Below are 20,212 nucleotides of genomic sequence, written 5' to 3'. Positions count from 1 at the left end.
CCAGGCCCACACCAGGATCCCAGCCCAGGGTTCCAGTGCCAGGAAGATAGGTCCCTACAACCTCTACTGCAAAAAAAAAACAGTGGGGATTGAGTCAGTGAAAGAACTTCTGGAGCCCCAAGCAGTTTCTCTTAAAGAACCCACCAATGGACTCACCTACTCAGAATCACTCTATGAACTCCAGTGCCAGAGTTGCAGTTTGATGAGCACCAGTGACATACTAGGAGAGGCTGGTGTCTAGCATCAGAGCAAGGAGAGGCTATTGTCCGTTTTCTGAGCCCTTCCCCTGCAGAGTCAAGGAGCCAGCAGGCTAGTGCCATATTTGAGATTCCATCAACCTGTCTAACACTATTGATCCACCTTGGAGGCCCCCAGAGACTCAACCCCACCCAACTTGCACCCACCCACCCCCCACGCTGCTTTTCCATATGAATGACTGGACTTTGTTCATGCTACATAACTTCCTAAATCATATCAAACAAGCAACAGCTGGGCTCAGTGAGTTCTAGGCTGTGCACTAGCAGCAGCCAGATTAATTTCACAGTTTGGCTTCTGGTAATCTCCAAGCCCAGCACAAGTAGCAGCAGCCTTCTCAGATTGCTTTATATTTATAGCTCAGGAACGGCAGCCCAGGGCAAAACACAGGTGGGGGCTGAACGAGGCCTATACCACCCTGGAAACCCCAGTTCCAATGCATCCAGTGGGCAGCTGCAGACCACATTGGAGCACTTCCACCCTGTCCCTAAAAACAGCTGATCCTCCATGGACGGCAGAAGTTGGTGGTCAGTGCTCACCACCAGTCCTTACAGCTGACTGCCTGGGAAAATCCCTCCCATTGATCTGCCAACAGCAACCAAGGCTCAACTATAAGAAGAAGGTGTACTCAACCCACACAGGGTGCACCTCGAATACCCAGCTTAAGTGATAAGGGAGGCTATGCCACTGGACCCTACAGGACACCTCCTATGTTAGGCCACACTACCAAGACACGAAGTCAGAGAAGCTCTGCCTAATACATTGAAACAAACATAGGGAGGCTGCCAAAATGAGGAGACAACAAACATGGTCCAAATGAGAACAGATCAAAACTCCAGAAAAAGAGCTCAATGAAATGGAGATAAGCAATCTGTCAGATGCTGAGTTCAAAACACAGGTTATGACGATGGTGAAGGAACTTTGTGAGGATCTCCAGAGCATAAAAAAGATCCAATCAGAAACAAAGGATTCACTAATTAAAATAAAGAACAATTTACAAAGAAGCAACAATAGAATGGATGAACTGAGAAACAAATCAATGATTTGGATATAAGGAAGCAAAAAAGAACCAATCAAAACAACAAGAAAAAGAATCCAAAGAAATGAGGGTAAGATAAGTCACCTCTGGGACAACATCAAGATGTCTGACATTCACATCATAGGGGTGTCAAAAGAAGAGAAAGAGCAAGAAATTGGAAATCTCTTTGACAAAATAATGACAGAAAATTTTTCTAATTTTGCAAAGGAATTAGACATGCAAGACCAGGAAGTACAGAGAGTCCAAATCAAGTTGGACCCAAAAAGGACCACTCCAAGACACATGAGAATTAAAATACCAAGGATTAAAGATACAGACACAATCTTACAAGCAGCAAGAAAAAGCAGAGTTACCTACAAAGGAATTTCCATAAGACTATCAGCTTATTTCTCAAAAGAAACTTTGCTGGCAAGAAATAATAAAAGTGATTAAAAGAAAGGACATACAACCATTTTAGTGTATCCAGTAAAGCTATCATTTTTTTAATTTCAGTATTTATTTTTATCTTTTTAAATATATTTTATTATGCTGTTACAGTCATCCCATTTTTTCTCCCTTTATCACCCTACTCCCTGAAACCCCTCTCCCACCAGCATTCCCCCCACCCTGAGTTCATGTCCATGGGTCATACATATAAGTTCTTTGGCTTCTCCATTTCCTATACTATTCCTAACTGCCCATGTCTATATTGTATCTACAGTTTATGCTTCTTATTCCCTGTACCTGTTCCCCCATTCTCCCTTCTCCCACATCCCACTGATAATGCTCCTTGTGAGCTACATTCCTGTGATTCTGTTCCTGTTCTGGTTGTTTAGTTTTTATTTTTCAGGTTCAGATGTTGATAGCTTCGAGTTTTTTTATCATTTTACTGTTCATATTTTGTATCTTCTTTTTCATAGATAAGTCCTTTTAACATTACATATAATAAGGACTTGGTGATGATGAACTCCTTTAACTTGACCTTATCTGGGAAGCTCTTGATCTGCCCTTCCATTCTAAATGATAGCTTGGCTGGATAGGCTAATCTTGGATGTAGGTCCTTGCCTTTCATGACTTCGAATACTTCTCTCCACCTCCTTCTTGCCTGCAAGGTTTCTTTTGAGAAATCAGCTGATAGTCTAACAGGAATTCCTTTGTATGTAATTCTCTCCTTTTCTCTTGCTGCTATTAAGATTCTCTCCTTATTTTTAATCTTATGTATTGTAATTATGATGTGTCTTGGTGTGTGCTCCCTTGGGTCCAACTTCTTTGGGACTCTCTGAGCTTCCTGGACTTCCTGGAAGTCTATTTCCTTTGCCAGATTGGGGGAGTTCTCCTTCATTATATTTTCAAATAAGTTTCAATTTCTTGTTTCTCCTCTTCTCCATCTGGCACCTGTATGATTCTGATGTTGGAACATTTAAAGTTGTCCTGGAGGTTCCTTAGCCTCTCCTCATTTTTTTTAATTCTTGTTTCTTCATTCTGTTCTGGTTGAATGTTTATTGCTTACTTTTGTTCCAAACCATTGATTTGAGTCCCAGCTTCCCTCCCTCCCATATTGATTCCCTGTATATTTTTCTTTATTTCACTTTTCATAGCCTTCACTTTTTCCTCTATTTTGTGACCATATTCAACCATTTCTGTGAGCATCCTGCTTAACAGTATTTTGAACTCTGCATCTGATAGGTTGGCTATCTCTTCAATGTTCAGTTCTATTTTTGGAGCTTTGATTTGTTCTTTCATTTGGGCCATTTTTTTTTCTGCCTCGGCTGCCTGTTACATTCTAAAGGGTGGAGCCTTAGGTATTCAAGAAGGCAAGGTACCCACATCACTGGGTTGTGGCCTGTATGTGGGGGAGGGATCCGAAAGGGAATAATGCTGCCTGCTTGGCTATCTGCAGGCTTTCAGTCACTTCCCCCACTTCCCACAAGCAAACTAAGCCCTTCTGGTGCTGATTCCCGGGTGTGTGGGCTTGTGTACATTCCAGGTCCCTGTGGGTCTCTCCAACTAACTCTTCCATGAGGCTGGGAGTTTCTCCTGCCATTGCAGTCCTCATAAGCTTTTACAGCCAAAGGTTTTGAGGCTTTATTTCTCCATGCTGGAGCCCTGGGTTGAGGAGTCTGTCTAGCTCCTCAGTTTTTTCTCCCAGTTTATCCACACTTGACTGTGGGACCACATGGTCAACCGGGTGCCACCTTGCTGTGCATCCTCTCTGCCCTGGCTTCCCCTATCTGCCCCTCTTACCAGTCTGCATGAATATTTTTTCTTTCACTCCTTGGTTGTCAGACTTCCATACAGTTTGATTTTCTGGCAGTTCTGGTTATTTTTTGTTTTTCAATTTGTTGTTGTCCTTCTTTTGGTTTTGTGATGAAGCAAAGTATATCTACCTATGCCTCCATCTTGGCCGGAAGTCCAAAGCTGTCATTTAGAATGGAAGGGCAGATGAAGGGCTTCCCAGACAAAGTAAAGCTAAAGAAATTCATCATCACCAAGCCATATTACACAAAATGTTAAAGGGACTTATTTAAGAAAAATAAGGTAAAAACTATGAACATTAAAATGAAAACAAACACAACTATCAACAATTGAACCTAAAAAAAATGAAAACAAAATTAAAAACTAAGTGAACAACCAGAACAGGAACAGAATGATATGTATGGGGATCATTTGGAGGGTTATTAGCTGGGAGCGGGGAGGGGGAAATGGTGCAGGGATCAAGAAGCATAATTGGTAGAAACGAAATAGACAGGGGGATATCAAGAATAGTATAAGAAAGGGAGAAGCCAAAGAACTTACATGCATGACCCATGGACATGAGCTAAAGTGGGGGATATTGCTGGAGGGAATGGGGCAAGAGGGCAGAGGGGAGCAGAGGGAAAAAATCATGACAACTGTAGCAGCATAATCAATGAAATATACATAATTTTTTAATGTAGCCTGAGAGTATATAATAATACAAAGTCTATCAAGGAGGTATCTACTCACGTAATATGAAAATTAGAGACATATATTGAAGAAGATACAAAATATAAGGAACTAACTACACAGGATACCGATCCCTCAGTCCTCTTTAAAATAGGCACCTTGGGACCTCACACAGTTCTTCCAGTCACCATCAGCGGTCCAGTCATATTTTCCTTAATCTCATTGATAGACTGAAACCTCTTCCTTTTCATATGTGATTTCAGTTTCAGGAAAAGCCTAAAGTCATGGGGTGCCAAATATGGGCCATTGAGGAACTGAGTCATCTGGGTGGTTTTCACAAAAAAACTCTGCAGGAGATGGGATGCATGAATGGGCATGTTGTCATGATGAACCTGCCAATCACCAGTTGCCCATAGCTGCGGCCTTCTGAATCATTGGAATAGTTTCCATGAAGGAATGTTCAAGCTTAATGTAAAATTTGATACAGATTTGCTGCTCTACTCATTCAGTCATTTTGAATACAATGACCACACCGCACACAGGCTCACTCAATGTCACATACCACCCCCACTAACTAGTACAGTGAAGTCATCACTGTTTATGCATGTGCATTCCAGTCCACTCTCCTTGGCTTCCAGGTTACATTGATGTCATGCACACTGTTCTTGTCAATGTCCTAGAATCACAATGTCCATATTAACAATGGCTGGACTTTTTCTGGACAGACTTTGTGTATATGTGCTCATAACTAGAAGTAATTACTACAACCTCCCATCCTCTGTAGACAGAGTATGACCTTGGCCAAGAATTTAATCAAGAACTTACAAGTACTGCCCTGGCCAGGTGGCTCAGTTGGTTGACCCATGGTTCCATAAACCAAAAGGTTTCAGGTTCAACCCCCAGTCAAGACACATACCTAGGCTGCAGGTTTGCGTATGAAGGCAACCAATCAATGCTTTTCTCTCATGTTGTTTTTTTTCTTTCTCAAAAAATAAAATGTCCTTGGGTGAGGATAAAAAAAGAACTTACAAGTACTGCTTTTATAGCATTTGCTAGGTCAAGGGAGCTTCCAGTGAAAGGTATGGTTCGTGTAATAACAATAGTATTGCTTTGTTTTCATAGAAGACCTGAGAGGTTATAATTTGAAAGCAGAGTGGAGAAGAGGGTGAGGAGGGAAAAAGACAATACTAATATTATAACATCCAGTAAGGGATGTACAGGACAGATTCCACTGATTCAGAAGTGGCTTATAAATTATGAGTCTGCAGGAAAACATTTCTATTCCTCTTCAAGTGATTATGGCACTACTGAGAATTAAAAGTTGCCCTTGGAAGATAAACCTGGCTATGTATTTGTGTGTTTTATTCAGTAGTTAGCCTGGAAAGTCCTGAGAATATGTCAACTCCTACTAGTGGATAAATAGCAAAAGAACCAAGATTTAAGTGATCCACAGCTACTCGAAACTCTTCTTAAAATTTGGAGAACTGAAGTTCCCTCACTCACAGGCCCAACATTTCTGTCAGACTTGGAGAACCAAGAGCTCTTATTGTCCAGGCTCTCTTCTGTGGGGTTCAGTTTCATGAAAATGAACATTATTTGCAGATGAAGACATTGTGAGGGCTCCACAATGCTATAAAAATTTTGATGCATTAAAATTGCCCTTTTTACAAGTCTATAGAGACAGATAATAAATTGGTGGTTGTCAATTGGGCTAGAGGTTGAAAAAGGATTGACTGTAATTCAGCATAGGGGCCTTCTGGGGTGAAAGAAAAGCTCTAAAATTGGATTGTACAGATGGGCGCGCAACACTGTAAGTTTATTAAAATGAATTGTGCACTTAAAAAAAGGTAAGTTTACTCTGGTCAGTGTGGCTCGGTTGGTTGGAGCATCCTTGTAAACTGAAAGGTCTCAGGTTTGATCCTTTGCAAGGGTACATGCCTAGGTTACAGGTTTGATACAAGCAACCAACCTATCAATGTTTCTCTCTCACACTGATGTTTCTCTCCTGCCCCACTCCCTTCCCCCCTCTCTAAAATCAATAAACATGTCCTCAGGTGAGGAATAATAATAATAATAAATAAAAAACAAGGTAAGCTTGTTATATGTAAGTTATACTTCAATAAAACTTAAAAAAAAAAACCCACAGTTTCTCTTTTGGTTGAAAAGTACTTATTTAAAACCTTCATACTGATTTCTGGCCAAGATGGAGTGTAGGTAGACACACTGTGCCTCCTCACACAACAAAAAGGAGGACAAAAACAAATTTAAAAACAAAAACCAACCAGAAATGCCATAAAATCGAACTGTTTGGAAGTTCGACAATCAAGGAGTTAAAGAAGAAACATTCATCCAGACCCATAGGAGGGGTGGAGATGGACAGCTGGGTGGACAGGACTCACAGCAATGCAGTGGCAGGAGGACAGGAGTGGGCAGGGTAGCAGCTTTCAGACCGAGCAAGGTGGCAGCTTGTGGACTGAGCAGTCCCACATTCGCCTGCAGATAAACCAGGAGGAACAATTGTGGAGTGAGATAGACCACACAACCCAGGGTTCCAGTATGGGGAAATAAAGCCTCAAAGCCTCTGACTGAAAATACCTGTGGAGGTTGAGGTGGCAGCAGGAGAAACTCCCAGCCTCACAGGAGAGCTTGTTGGAGAGAACCATAATGTCCTAGAATGTACACAAAACCACCCACCCAGGAATCAGCAGCAGAAGGGCCCAATATGATTGTGGGTAACAGGGGAAGTGACTGAAAACCAGCAGAGAGCTGAGCAAGGGGGCACTGTTCCCTCTCTGACCCCTCCTCCACATACAGTGTCACAATGCAGTGATGTGGGTTGCCCCACCCTGGTGAACACCTAATGAAAAGGTGTTCTTCTGTCTCTTTCTATGTAACAGGAGTCCCGAGACAAAACAAAAAAACAAAAAAAAAAAAGGTCCAAATGAAAGAACAAATCAAAGCTCCAGAAACCTAAAACTAAGCGACGGACAGATAGCCAACTTATCACTTGCATAGTTCAAAACATTGGTAATCAGAACACTCACAGAATTGCTTGAATATGGATGCAAATTAGAGGAAAAAATTAAGGCTCTGAAAAGTGAAATAAAAGAAAATGTACAGGGAAGAGTGATGGGAATGTACACCAAGAGTGATGGGAAGGAAACTAGGGCTCAAATCAACGGTGTGGACCAGAAGGAAGAAAGAAATATCCAACCAGAAAAGAATGAAGAAACAAGAATTCAAAAAAAAAATGTGAAGCTTAGGAACCTCTGGGACATCTTTAAATGTTCCAATATCCGAATTATAGGGGTACCAGAAGGAGAAGAGGAAGAGCAACAAGTGGAAAACTTATTCGAACAAATAATGAAGGAGAACTTCCCCAATCTGGCAAAGAAAATAGACTTCCAGGAAGTCCAGGAAGCTCAGAGTGTCCCAAAGAAGTTGGACCCAAGGAGAAACACACCAAGGCACATCATAATTACATCAGCCAAGATTAAAATTAAGGAGAGAATCCTAGAAGCAACAAGAGAAAATGAGGCAGTTACCTACAAAGGAGTTCCCATCAGACTGTCAGCTGATTTCTCAAAAAAGACCTTGCAGGCAAGAATGGGCTGGAAAGAAGTATTCCAAGTCATGAAAGGCAAGGACCTATATCCAAGAATACTCTATTCAGCAAAATTTTCATTTAGAAGGGAAGGGCAGATAAAATGCTTCTCAGATAAGGTCAAGTTAAAGGAGTTCATCATCACCAAGCCCTTATAATATGAAATGTTAAAGGGATTTATCTAAGAAAAAGAAGATAAAAAATATGAACAGTAAAATGACAGCAAATCATTAACAACCACCCCTAACAACAAAAACAAAAGCAAACTAAGCAAACAACTAGAACAGGAACAGAAACACAGAAACGGAGATCACAGGGAGGGTTAGCCACAGGCGATTGGGAGGGGGAGAGAGGGGCAAAAGGTGTAGAGAAAAAGTAGCATAGATGGTGGGCAGAAAATAGAAAGGGATAGAGTAAGAATAGTATAGGAAATGTACAAGCTAAAGAACTTATGACACATGGACATGAACTAAAGGGGGGAAAGTGGGTGGGAGGGGGAGTGTAGGGCGGAGGGGAGTAAAGGGGGGAAAATGGGGCAAATGTAATGGCATAATCAATAAAATATATTTTTAAAAATACACTTAAAAACTAGAACCTTCATACTATTGAAGAAACTCTCATAGGAACATGTATCCTAAGTGCTGCCTGGTCTTCAGTCAGAGAGGAAATTAAGAATATGTTGTTAAAATTCCTCTGGAATAGACTATTATTATCATGATGATTTTTTTCATTCCTTGGGAAAGAGATAAAGCCAATCAGATCTTTAAAGCCATCTCACATGAATTCTGACTGCTGTGGAATTTGGGAGCCAGTCCCTTTATCTCCAGACATCACCAACTGGTCTGCTGAGCTTGTCCTCACCAAGCACTTCCTTTCTGTGCCTTGTGTTCATTGTACATTTCTATTCCATTTTCTCTGGAACTTTGAGTCTTGCTTCTTTATATGTTCATTTCTCCTTCCCACCTCCTTCATTCACATCCTCGGGTTTTTTTTTTTGGGGGGGGGGGCGGTGTTCATAACTCCTAAGAGACTTTTTTACCTTCAAAAGTCAATGATGTCCCAATAGCAAAATCTAGTGGTTTCCTTTCAATTCTGTTCCTATGCCCATCCCCACACATAACGTTTATTGTTCGTTTAGTACTTTTCCAGACCTTTTAAACTGTACTTTTAAACATGCATATATGTATGGTATATTTTGTGGCTTTTCTTAAAAACATAGAGATTAAACTTTTCCTTTTGCTCTGACTTGCTTTTTCATGGTGGAGATCTCTCTATATTATACACTGAGATTTACCTCATTCTTTATATTCACTATATAGTATTCCATGATATGTACAACTTATTTGATAATATTATTCCATATTGTTTTCCTATTGATGGACATTTAGAATGTTTTTTTTCCAATATTTTAAACATTAATCCAACTAACATTCTTAGTTATGTCACATTAGAGGCATGTACAAAATGATGCTGGGTTGGAAAATTACTACATTGAAACCTTTAGAATTTTTTAAAATATATTTTATTGACTATGCTATTACAGTTGTCCCAATTTTCTTCTTCCCTTTATTCCCCTCACCCTGTACCCCACTCCCACCAGCATTCCCAAACCTTAGTTCATATCTGTGGGTCATACATATAAGTTCTTTGGCTTCTACATTTCTCATACTATTCTTAACTTCCCCCTGTCTATTTTGTATGCACCAATTATGCTTCTTATTCCCTTTACCTTTGCCCCATTCTCCCCCTTCCCCTCCAAGCTGATAACCCTCCATGTGATCTCCATTTCTATGATTCTGTTCCTCTTCTAGTTGTTTGCTTAGTTTGTTTTTGTTTTAGGTATGGTTGTTAATAATTGTGAGTTCCCTGTCATTTTACTGTACAAGCTTTTTATCTTCTTTTTCCTAAATAAGTCCCTTTAACATTTCATAAAATAAGGGCTTGGTGATGATGAGCTCCTTTAACTTGATCATATCTGAGAAGCACTTGATCTGCCCTTCCATTCGAAATGATAGCTTGGCTGAATAGAGTAATCTTGGATGTAGGTCCTTGCCTTTCATGACTTTGAATACTTCTCTCCACCTCCTTCTTGCCTGCAAGGTTTCTTTTGAGAAATCAGCTGATAGTCTAACGGGAATTCCTTTGTATGTAACTCTCTCCTTTTCTCTTGCTGCTATTAAGATTCTCTTCTTATTTTTAATCTTATGTATTGTAATTATGATGTGTCTTGGTGTGTGCTCCCTTGGGTCCAACTTCTTTGGGACTCTCTGAGCTTTCTGGACTTCCTGGAAGTCTATTTCCTTTGCCAGATTGGGGGAGTTCTCCTTCATTATGTGTTCAAATAAATCTTCAATGTCTTACTCTTCCCCTTCTTCTTCTGGTGCCCCTATGATTTTGATGCTGGAACACTTAAAGTTGTCCTGGAGGTTCCTCAGTCTCTCTTCATTTTTTTTTTGAATTCTTGTTTCCTCATTCTATTCTAGTTGAATGTTTATTGCTTACTTTTGTTCCAAATCATTGATTTGAGTCCCGGTTTCCTTTCCTTCCCTATTGGCTCCCTGTACATTTTCCTTTATTTCAGTTTGCACAGCCTTCACTTTTTCCTCTACTTTGTAACCATACTCAACCATTTCTGTGAGCAACCTGATTACCAGTATTTTGAACTTGGCATCTGATAGGTTGGCTATCTCTTCAATGCTCAGTTCTATTTTTTGAGCTTTGATTTGTTCTTTCATTTGGGCCATATTTTTCTTTCTAGGACAGCCTGTTAGAACTTAAGTTCTAAGGTATTCACCAGGGGAGAGCAACCTACATCGCTGGGTTGTGGCTCTGTATGTGGGGCAGTGGTCCAAGAGGGAACAATGCCACTTTCTCAGCTCTTGGCAAGCTTCCAAGCTACCCACAAGCAAATTGGGCCCTTCTGGTGCTGATCCTAGTTGGGTGGGTTTGTGTACTTTCTAGGACCCTGTGAGTCTCTCCAGTGAACTCTCCTGTGAGACTGGGAGTTTTTCCTGCCACCTCAACCCCTACAGGTATTTTCAGTCAGAGGTTTGAGGCTTTATTTCCCTGCGATGCTACCCTGGGTTGCACAGAGTGTCTAGCTCCCCAGTTGTTCCTCCCAGTTCATTCACATGCAAATGTGGGACCACCTGCTCCACCAGCTGTTGTCTTGCCTGCTTTGGTCCTCCTTGCCACATGTCCTCCCCACTCTGGTTGCCCATCTCTGTCCCTTTTACTGGTCTGGATGAATGTTTCTTCTTTAACTTCTTGGTTGTCGGACTTCCATACAGTTCAATTTTTCTGGAAATTCTGGTCATTTTTTTGTTTTTAAGTTTGTTGTTATCCTTCTTTTGGTTGTGCAAGGAGGCAACATTTATCTACCTACACCTTCATCTTGGCTTGAAGTCTCCAAAGCTATAGAAATTTTACTGATATTACCAAATTGCCTTTCTAAAATGTTGTGGTTTTATATTTATATTCCTGCCAATAGTATAAAAGTGTTCCTATTTCCTCACACTTATTTTAATCTTGAGCATTATACATATTTTTTATTGTTGGAAAACTAATGGGCAAAAATCATGTATATTTGTGTTTCCTTGATTATGTTGTATTTCATATTATACACGTTTTATATGTTTGCTGGTTATTGATTTTTTTCCTTCACAAAATTTTCTGTTCATGTCATTGGTGTATTTATCCACTGAGTTGTCTTTTTCTCAATGATTGTATAAGTATTTGTATATTCTACATATTTATCTAATGTCAATTATATATGATGTAAATATTTTCTTATCTGTTATTTTTAAGTTATTTTTTCAGATTTAAAAAATATTTTTAGAGAGAGTGGAAGGGAGAGAGAAAGAGAGGGGGGGAAACATCGATCAGTTACCTCTTGCATGCTCCCAATCGGGAACCTAGCCTACAACCTAGGCATGTACCCTGACTGGGAATCAAACCAGCAACCTATCAGTTCATAGGCCAATACTCAGTCCAGTGAATCACACCAGCCAGGGCTTATTTGTTACTTTCTTTATAATGTTTACAGTATCTTTTATTGTTCAAATATTTTTAGTTTTCATACATTTAAATCTGACAATCTTTTCCTTAATAGCTTTTGGGTTCTGTGATTTGTTAAGGGCCTTTCCAACCCTAATTACAAAAAAAATATTTAGTTCTGATACTTTCATAGTTGATTTTGGTATTAGCTTATTAACTCATCTTAAATTTGTTTTCATGAATATGATATAAAGTACAAATCTAGCTTATTTTGAAAATCATAGTGGATAACTGTAGCAGAGACAGTTAGATGCTCATCAAAACATTACTTCTTCTTCCTGGGCATAAAGCATTTTGCCTTTCTTAGCCTTCTTTGCAGTGAAGTGTGACCATGTGACTAAGCTGTAGGGAGGAAATGTCAGTAGAAATTATTACCCTTCATTTAGGCCCGGCCCATAAATACTTCCTTTTTGCACCTTCCACACTCTTTCTCCTCTTCTGGCCGATGCAGTTGAGCACACAGCCTTGGAAACCATGTTTTGAAAGTGCTAAAACACTTGGCAAAATGGGAATAGAGGGAGCATTCCGCAACATAATAAAGGCCATATATGAGAGACCAACAGCCAACATCATACTCAATGGGCAAAAATTAAAATCTTTTCCACTAAGATCAGGAACAAGACAAGGCTGTCCACTTTCACCACTTCTATTCAATATAGTACTGGAAGTTTTAGCCACAGCAATCAGACAAGAAAAAAGAAATAAAAGGCATCCAAATCAGAAAGGAGGAAACAAAACTGTCACTGTCTGCAGATGACATGATAGTATACATAGAAAATCCTATAGACTCTACCAAAAAACTGCTTGACCTAATAAATGAATTTGGCAAAACAGCAGGATACAAAGTCAACATCTAGAAATCAAAGGCATTTCTGTACACCAACAATGAAACAGCAGAAGCGGAGATCAAGGAAAAAATCCCATTTGAAATAGCAAAAAGAAAAATAAAATATCTAGGAATAAACCTAACCAAAGAGGTAAAAGACCTGTATTCAGAAAACTATATAACACTCAGGAAAGAAATCAAGGAAGACACAAACAAATGGAAACATATATAGTGTTCATGGATTGGAAAAATTAATATCATCAAAATGTCCATACTACCCAAAGCAATTTACACATTCAGTGCAATTCCCATTAAAGTACCAATGGCATATTTCACAGACATAGAACAAACACTTCAAAAATTTATATGGAATTATAAACGACCCCGAATAGCTGCTGCAATTTTTGAGAAAGAAGAGTAAAGTAGGAGGGATCACAATACCTGACACTAAACTATACTACGAGGCCACTGTAATCAAAACAGCCTGGTACTGGCATAAAAACAGGCACATAGACCAATGGAACAGAACAGAGACCCCAGAAATAAACCCAAGTCTCTATGGTCAATTAATATTTGACAAAGGAGGCAGCAACATCAAATGGAGTAAAAATAGCCTCTTCAACAAATGGTGTTGGGAGAACTGGACAGCCACGTGCAAAAAAATGAAACTTGAGCACCAACTTACACCATATACAAAAATAAATTCAAGGTGGATAACAGACTTAAATATAAAACATGACACCATTAAAGTCCTAGAGGAGAACGTAGGTAGGAAAATCTCAGATATTTCACGCAGAAACTTTTTTACTGACTTGTCCCCTAGAGCAAGGGACATAAAGGAAAGAATAAACAAATGGGACCTCATCAAAATTAAAAGCTTCTGCACAGCTAAAGAAAACAGTATCAAAATTAAAAGAGAACCAACTGTATGGGAAAACATATTTGCCAATGACACCTCAGACAAGGGTTTAATCTCCAAAATATATAAAGAACTTACAAGACTGCACTCTAAGAAGACAAGGAATCCAATTAAAAAAGTGGGCAAAGGACTTGAACAGACACTTCTCCAAGGAGGACATACAGAAAATCCAAAGACACATGAAACGATGTTCAATATCGCTAGCTATCAGAGAGATGCAAATTAAAACCACAATGAGATACCACTTCACACCAGACAGAATGGCCATCATAAACAAAGCAACAAACAACAAGTGTTGGAGAGGTTGTGGAGAAAAGGGATCCCTAGTGCACTGTTGGTGGGACTGCAGACTGGGACAACCACTATGGAAAGCAGTATGGAACTTCCTCAGAAAACTAAAAATGGATCTGCCTTTTGACCCTGCGATTCCACTGCTGGGACTCTATTCTAAGAATACTAAAACACCAATTCAAAAGAACCTATGCATCCCAGTGTTCATAGCAGCACAATTTACAATAGCTAGGTGCTGGAAGTAACCAAGGTGCCCTTTAGTAAATGAATGGATCAAAAAACTATGGTACATTTACACAATGGAATTCTATGCAGCAGAAGGAAAGAAGGAGCTCCTACCCTTTGCAACAGCGTGGATGGAGCTGGAAAACATTATGCTAAGAAAATAAACCAGGCAGTGAAAGACAAATACCATATGATCTCACCATTAACAGGAACCTAAACAACAAAACAAAGAAACAAGCAAAATATAACCAAAGACACTGAAATAGAGGTCAGGCTGACATTGCTCACAGAAGAGAGTAGAGGGAATTTCAGGGGACAGTGGGAAGGGTTCACGGGAACGAACTTAAAGGACACATGGTCATAAACTAAGGGGAGGGTGGTAATGTGAGGGAAGTGGGGAGGGATGGAAGGGGGGACTGGATTGCGAGTAAAAAGGAGAAAACTGTATTTGAACAATGATTAAAATTTAAAAAAAAATAAAGAAGGCTACTTTACAAAAAAAAAAAAAAAGAAAGTGCTAATATCCTAAGATGGCAGAAGTCTTGATCCTTGAATCATATTTAGAGGACGAACACCCATTTTCGACTTTAAGTGAGAGAGAAGTAATATTTTAGGTTGTTAAACATTATAGTTATAGCAGCTAGTGTTACCTTAACTAATATAAGAGCCCATTTTTCCAACAATATTTATGGAAAAGTTCATCCCTTCCCCACTGAATTGAGATCCTTTTACCTTTATCATACAATAGTTAATTGGGTAAGAGAATAGCCATGGCACTGTTTTTTCAACTTAAGCACTGTACGTACCTCTAAGCCTGTTCCCTCCTAAGTAAAATGGGTTCAGTGGGAATGTGGTACGTAGTGAGCTCTCAATAAATGTTAGTTGTTCTCAAGGTTGTTATAATTATGTGTTAAATCCCATTAAGCATGAGCCTATTCTATTCCATGATATATTTATCGATTCCTTGTTTGTTTATTGTGTCCTACGTTCTGTCTCCTTTTTTTAAATTCAATTTTTGTTGGACTAGTACCACCTGTACACCTGGATACTTGGGTCTGCCCTAGGCCCCCAGCTTTATAGGCTCGTGCTCTAGGTTTCCTCCAGCCAAGACCCTTCCCAGGCAAGGGTAAAGAGTCAGCCTCTACTGTCATCACAGTCTGGATGTGTAAGTGCCTTCCTGTGGTGCCCAGGCTATTAACTCCAGTACTACATGTTGAAAAGATGCTGATGCAAATGTTCTGCACTGCACAGTTGCAACTTTATACCTACACAGGCCATGATATGTGACTCAAACCTCCAAAAAAAACTGCCCCAATATGGTCCTCAGAAACTCGATCCAGACCAGAGCTCAGCTTGGTTGAAATAATCTCCAGGCCAGAAGCTGACTACCATGGTGGTGAGGGCATGGGGAAGAGATTGGAGCTGAGGGAATGGGAGCCAAAGAGTCTGGAGAGAATATAGGGGCTATATAATGTGGTTGCAGAAAAAAAGGAGTCAGGAGGACTTGTTTGGTTTTAATCAATGAGAAGAATTCTAGACTTTTACGTAGAAAACCACTGTGCTCTGGTTTAAGTGTTTGTGTCCCCCCAAAATTTATATTTTGAAATCCTCACTCCCAAAGGTAATGTTATTAGCAGGCAGAGCCTTTGGAAAGTAATTATTTCATGAGGGTGAAGAACTTATGAATGGGGTTAATACTCTCATAAGAGACCCAATAGAGCTTCATAGCCTCTTTTGCCCTGAGAGGATGCGGCCAGAAGCCTGTGACCTGCAAAATGGCCTTCAGCTGATGGTGCTGGCAAATTGATCTTAGACTTTCAGCCTCCAGAATTGTGAGAATTAAATTTCTGTTTGTGAACCCAAACACACACATACCCTTACAAAAGACATTTTGTAACAAGAAGACTATAATTTCATACAAACACAATGGTAAATTTCACTTGTAAATTTTGGGCCCATGTAAACCACATAGAAAATAATCATCTTACTCAGTCTTACCCTTATGGGAGCACAGTAAAATTTTTCTTGGCTGTGTAACTTGAATAATCAGATACAAATCATTGTTAGTTTAATGACACTAGGCATAACCTGATAAACCTCCTCAGCTTGTGACTGCCACATTCATGGTAATATAGGGACAAGAGGGATCCAGAATTCTCACAGGAGAGTGTTGACAGTTGTAGTCTTTATGGAAGGCAGCCTCAAGGGACTTACTCTGATACTACTTTTCATAGCAAACAGGATGTTTTTACTTAGGGTGTGTTACATAACAACACAAAATAGCAAACACTTTTGCAAAATTTACACAAGATTGAGGCAGTTTCAATTATTCATACAAATAGATTTTGGTATCATTACCCCCTCAATTGTTTTTGTTGACACAGGTGGTGATTAGGGCATGCTAACCCCATCTTCTCAGCATATCTCTACACCCCCACTGTCGGCAGCATTAGGAGATGGGCAGTTTTACCCTTCCACATAGCCTTGACTGCAACCTAATGACTGTGAGGTACTAATATTTATTCTCTTATGCTCCACAAAAGACATTAGCTTCATTACTTTAGACCTACAGTGATGAATTATCAGATGGATTTAGAATCAAGTTTAAAATAACTGACTAAATATTACTAATTTGGCACGTTAGAATAAAATCCAAAACAGATTTAAATGAAGCAGTTTAATGAGACAGCTGATTAATACTTTTAACAAGCCCTTAAGTCTTGAAAGAGGTCATCGAAGTGACTTGGGATTTTTATCACACTGACCATATTTGGATGCCCTAGTTGTAAGCTTTTCTCAGAGGTAGTCAGTACATTATGTATCTATGGAAGCTTTCTGCTGTGGCATTTTATCTTAATTATTGCCATTTAATTAAGGTAAGTAAGGACAAATACATTTTTAAGTCCTATTCCTCTTCTTTGTGTCAGAGGTCAGAGATTAACTTTGGAGAATGGTGTTGGTACATTTATTGCTGATATATATATTTTTAAAATTTTTCATTCATAACTGACTTTGGATTTATAGGAGAGTTTGCAAAAATAGTAAAGAGTTTCCAAATATCCCTCACTCAGCTTCCTCTAATACTACCACCATAGCCAATGATCAAAATCAGGAAATTAACATTAGGATTATTAAGTAAACTACAATCCTTATTCAAGTTTCACCAATTTTTCCACTTTCTTCTTCTTGCACAATCTGTGTAGAATCTCACAGAGAACAGGATATCCTTTGGCTTTACTACCCTCTAGTCGATAACAATTTTACAGTGTTTCCTTGTCTTTCATGATCCTGACACCTTTGAAGAGAATCAATCAATTACACCATTGAACACCCTTCAACTTGCATTTGTGACTGGTTTCTTTCACTAAGCATGTTTTAAAGGCTTACCATGTTGAGGTATACATAAATATTTCATTCTTCTTTATGGCTGGAAAGTATTTCATTGCCTGGATAAATACTGCATGTTGTTTATCCATTTATCAGTTTGTGGATATTTGGATTGTTTCTACTTTTTGGTTATTATGAAAAGTGGTGGTATGAACATTCATGTACAAGTTTTTATGTGGGTGTATGTTTTTATTTCTCTTGAGTAATACATAGAAGTAGAATTGCTGGGTCATATGACAACTATATGTTCCACTTTTTGAAGAACTGCCTAATTGTTGGTGAAAGACAAATACCACGTGATCTCACCTTTAAGTGGAACCTAATCAACAAAAGGAAAAAGCAAGCAAAATATAACCAGAGACACTGAAATTAAGGACAATTTGACAGTAACCAGAGGGGAGGTGGAGGGGATAATGGGGGGAAAGGAGGGAAGGGTTTTCAGGAACTACTATAAAGGACACATGGACAAAACCAAGGGGGGTGGAATCAGGGAAGGGAGGTGCGGATGGTTGGGGTGGTGGGAGGACAACTGTACTTGAACAACAATAAAGTAATTAAAAAATATTCAATGATAGCTTTGTACATTTATGATGCATTTTATATTTTTTAGATCTTTATTTCAACTCAATGATGTATTTATTTTCACCATTCTAAAAATAATCAAAATAAATGTTAGAAATGTTGAGATAAAAAAAAGTACTGCCTAATTGTTTTCAAAGCAACTGCATTATTTTACACTTCCACCAGGAGTCTATAAGGGTTCCAGTTTCTTCACATCCTCACCAACGCTTGCTATTATCTGTCTTTTTTATTACAGCCATCCTCATGAGTGGGATAAACCTTAATTTTTAAGAGCTTTTTATATTATATAATATTGGCCTTTTGCTTATGGCACATGTGCTCTAAACACTTTCTCCCAGGTTGTCAGTTGTTTTTTGACTAGATTCAAGAAGTTTTTGTCATGCTCTGGTAGGGGAGTGCAGATGGTTGAAACATCATCCAGTACATCAGAAAGCTGTAGGTTGGATTCCTAGTAGAGGTATGTGGAGAGGCAACTGATTGAAGTTTCTCTCTCTCTCTTTCTCTCTCTCTCTCTCATCAATAAACATATCCTTGGATGAGGGTTTTGAAAAAGATTGTCACACAAATTTATTAGATATTTCATCTTTACCTTAGTAACTTAAGACTCCATCTTTGTCATATACTGTTTCCTATGTATTTGGGTCTAATTTTAACTTTATGTTCTATTTCACTATTTGCCTATTCATTCACCAGTGACTTAATGTTTTAATTATAGTGATTTATGTATGTTAATATCTAGCAATACTAGTTCCCACACAGTTTTTCTTTTTCAGTGTTTTCTTGGTCATACTTGCATGGTTATTTTTCTATATTAACTTTAGTGTCAACTTTTCTGACTCTCTAAAATGGCTTGTTGGTATTTTTGTTGGGGTTGCATTAAATTTACAAATTGGAAAGAATTTATATCTTTATAATGTTCAGTCACTACATCCAACAACAGAGGAAGTCTTTATTTTTTCAAGTCTATTTTCATACCTTTCAGTAGTGTTTTAGCTCTTCTTCTCCTCCTTTTTAAATTTAATCTTACAACTCTGGCTGGAGTGGTTCATTGGGCTGGGCATAATTTTGCAAAATGAAAGGTCACCAGTTTGATTCCAGTCAGGGCACATGCCTGGAGTCAGCCAGATCCCCGGTTGGGAGTGTGTGAGAAGCAACTGATTGATGTTTCTCTCACACTTCGATGTTTCTCTCCCTCCCTCCCACTCTCTAAAAATAAATAAAATCTTTAAAAAAATGTAATTTCACATACTTAATCTTGTTTGTTGCTGTAGTAAATCATATTTTCTCTAACATTATGTCTTCTGTTTATTGTTTGTGTATATAAAAGCTATTGATGTTTGTATGTTAATGTTATATCCTGCTATTTCACTGAATTCTTTTATTGTTTAAATTAACTTTATTACTGATTTTTCTGGAAGTTTCCAAGTATCATCTGCACAACAGATATTTTTACTTCTCTACCCATTCTGATGCCTCTAATTGATTACTCTTGTCTAACTGTATTGGTTAATACCTCTAGTACAATGGTGAATAGTAGTAAACAGTGCACATCCTTGTCTTCTTTCAAATCCTAGAAGGATTACCTGTAGTATTTTTCCATTAAATGAGAAACTAGCTTTAGGAGTAAAGTATATTTACACATTTTTTATATCATGTCAAGAAGATATTCTTTAATTACTACATTCTTGAGTGTTTTATGATATATAGGTGTTCACTTATTCAAAGGCTTTTTCAGCTTCTATGGAAAAATGATATTTCTATTAAATTTATTAATATTGGCTATGATATTAATTGATTTCAAGCCAGATTTACATTCCTGGAATAAATCCCACTTGGCCATGGTGTATTATTTTCTTAATGTGATGTTGAATTCTTTTTGCTAATATTTTGTTTAGAATTTTTGTATCAATATTCATGAGTGATATTGGAAAATAGTTTTCTTTCTTTATACTGTATCTAATTTAGATATCTGTTATATTTGCTTCATAAGAGAAATTAGGAAGTTTCCTTCCTTTTTAATGTTCTAGGTTAATGGTTTAGTAGATTCCCCTGTGAAATCATATGGGTCTTGTGCTTTTTCTTAGTGTAGATACTTAATACTTTTTTCTGTTTCTTCTATAGATG

This window comes from Phyllostomus hastatus, unplaced genomic scaffold, assembly GCF_019186645.2.
Source record: "Phyllostomus hastatus isolate PE091 unplaced genomic scaffold, TTU_PhHast_1.1 phas_contig_312, whole genome shotgun sequence".
In the NCBI taxonomy this organism is placed as follows: Eukaryota; Metazoa; Chordata; class Mammalia; order Chiroptera; family Phyllostomidae; genus Phyllostomus; species Phyllostomus hastatus.
The sequence above is the reverse complement of the archived record's forward strand: the minus strand, read 5'-3'. Positions refer to the sequence as shown.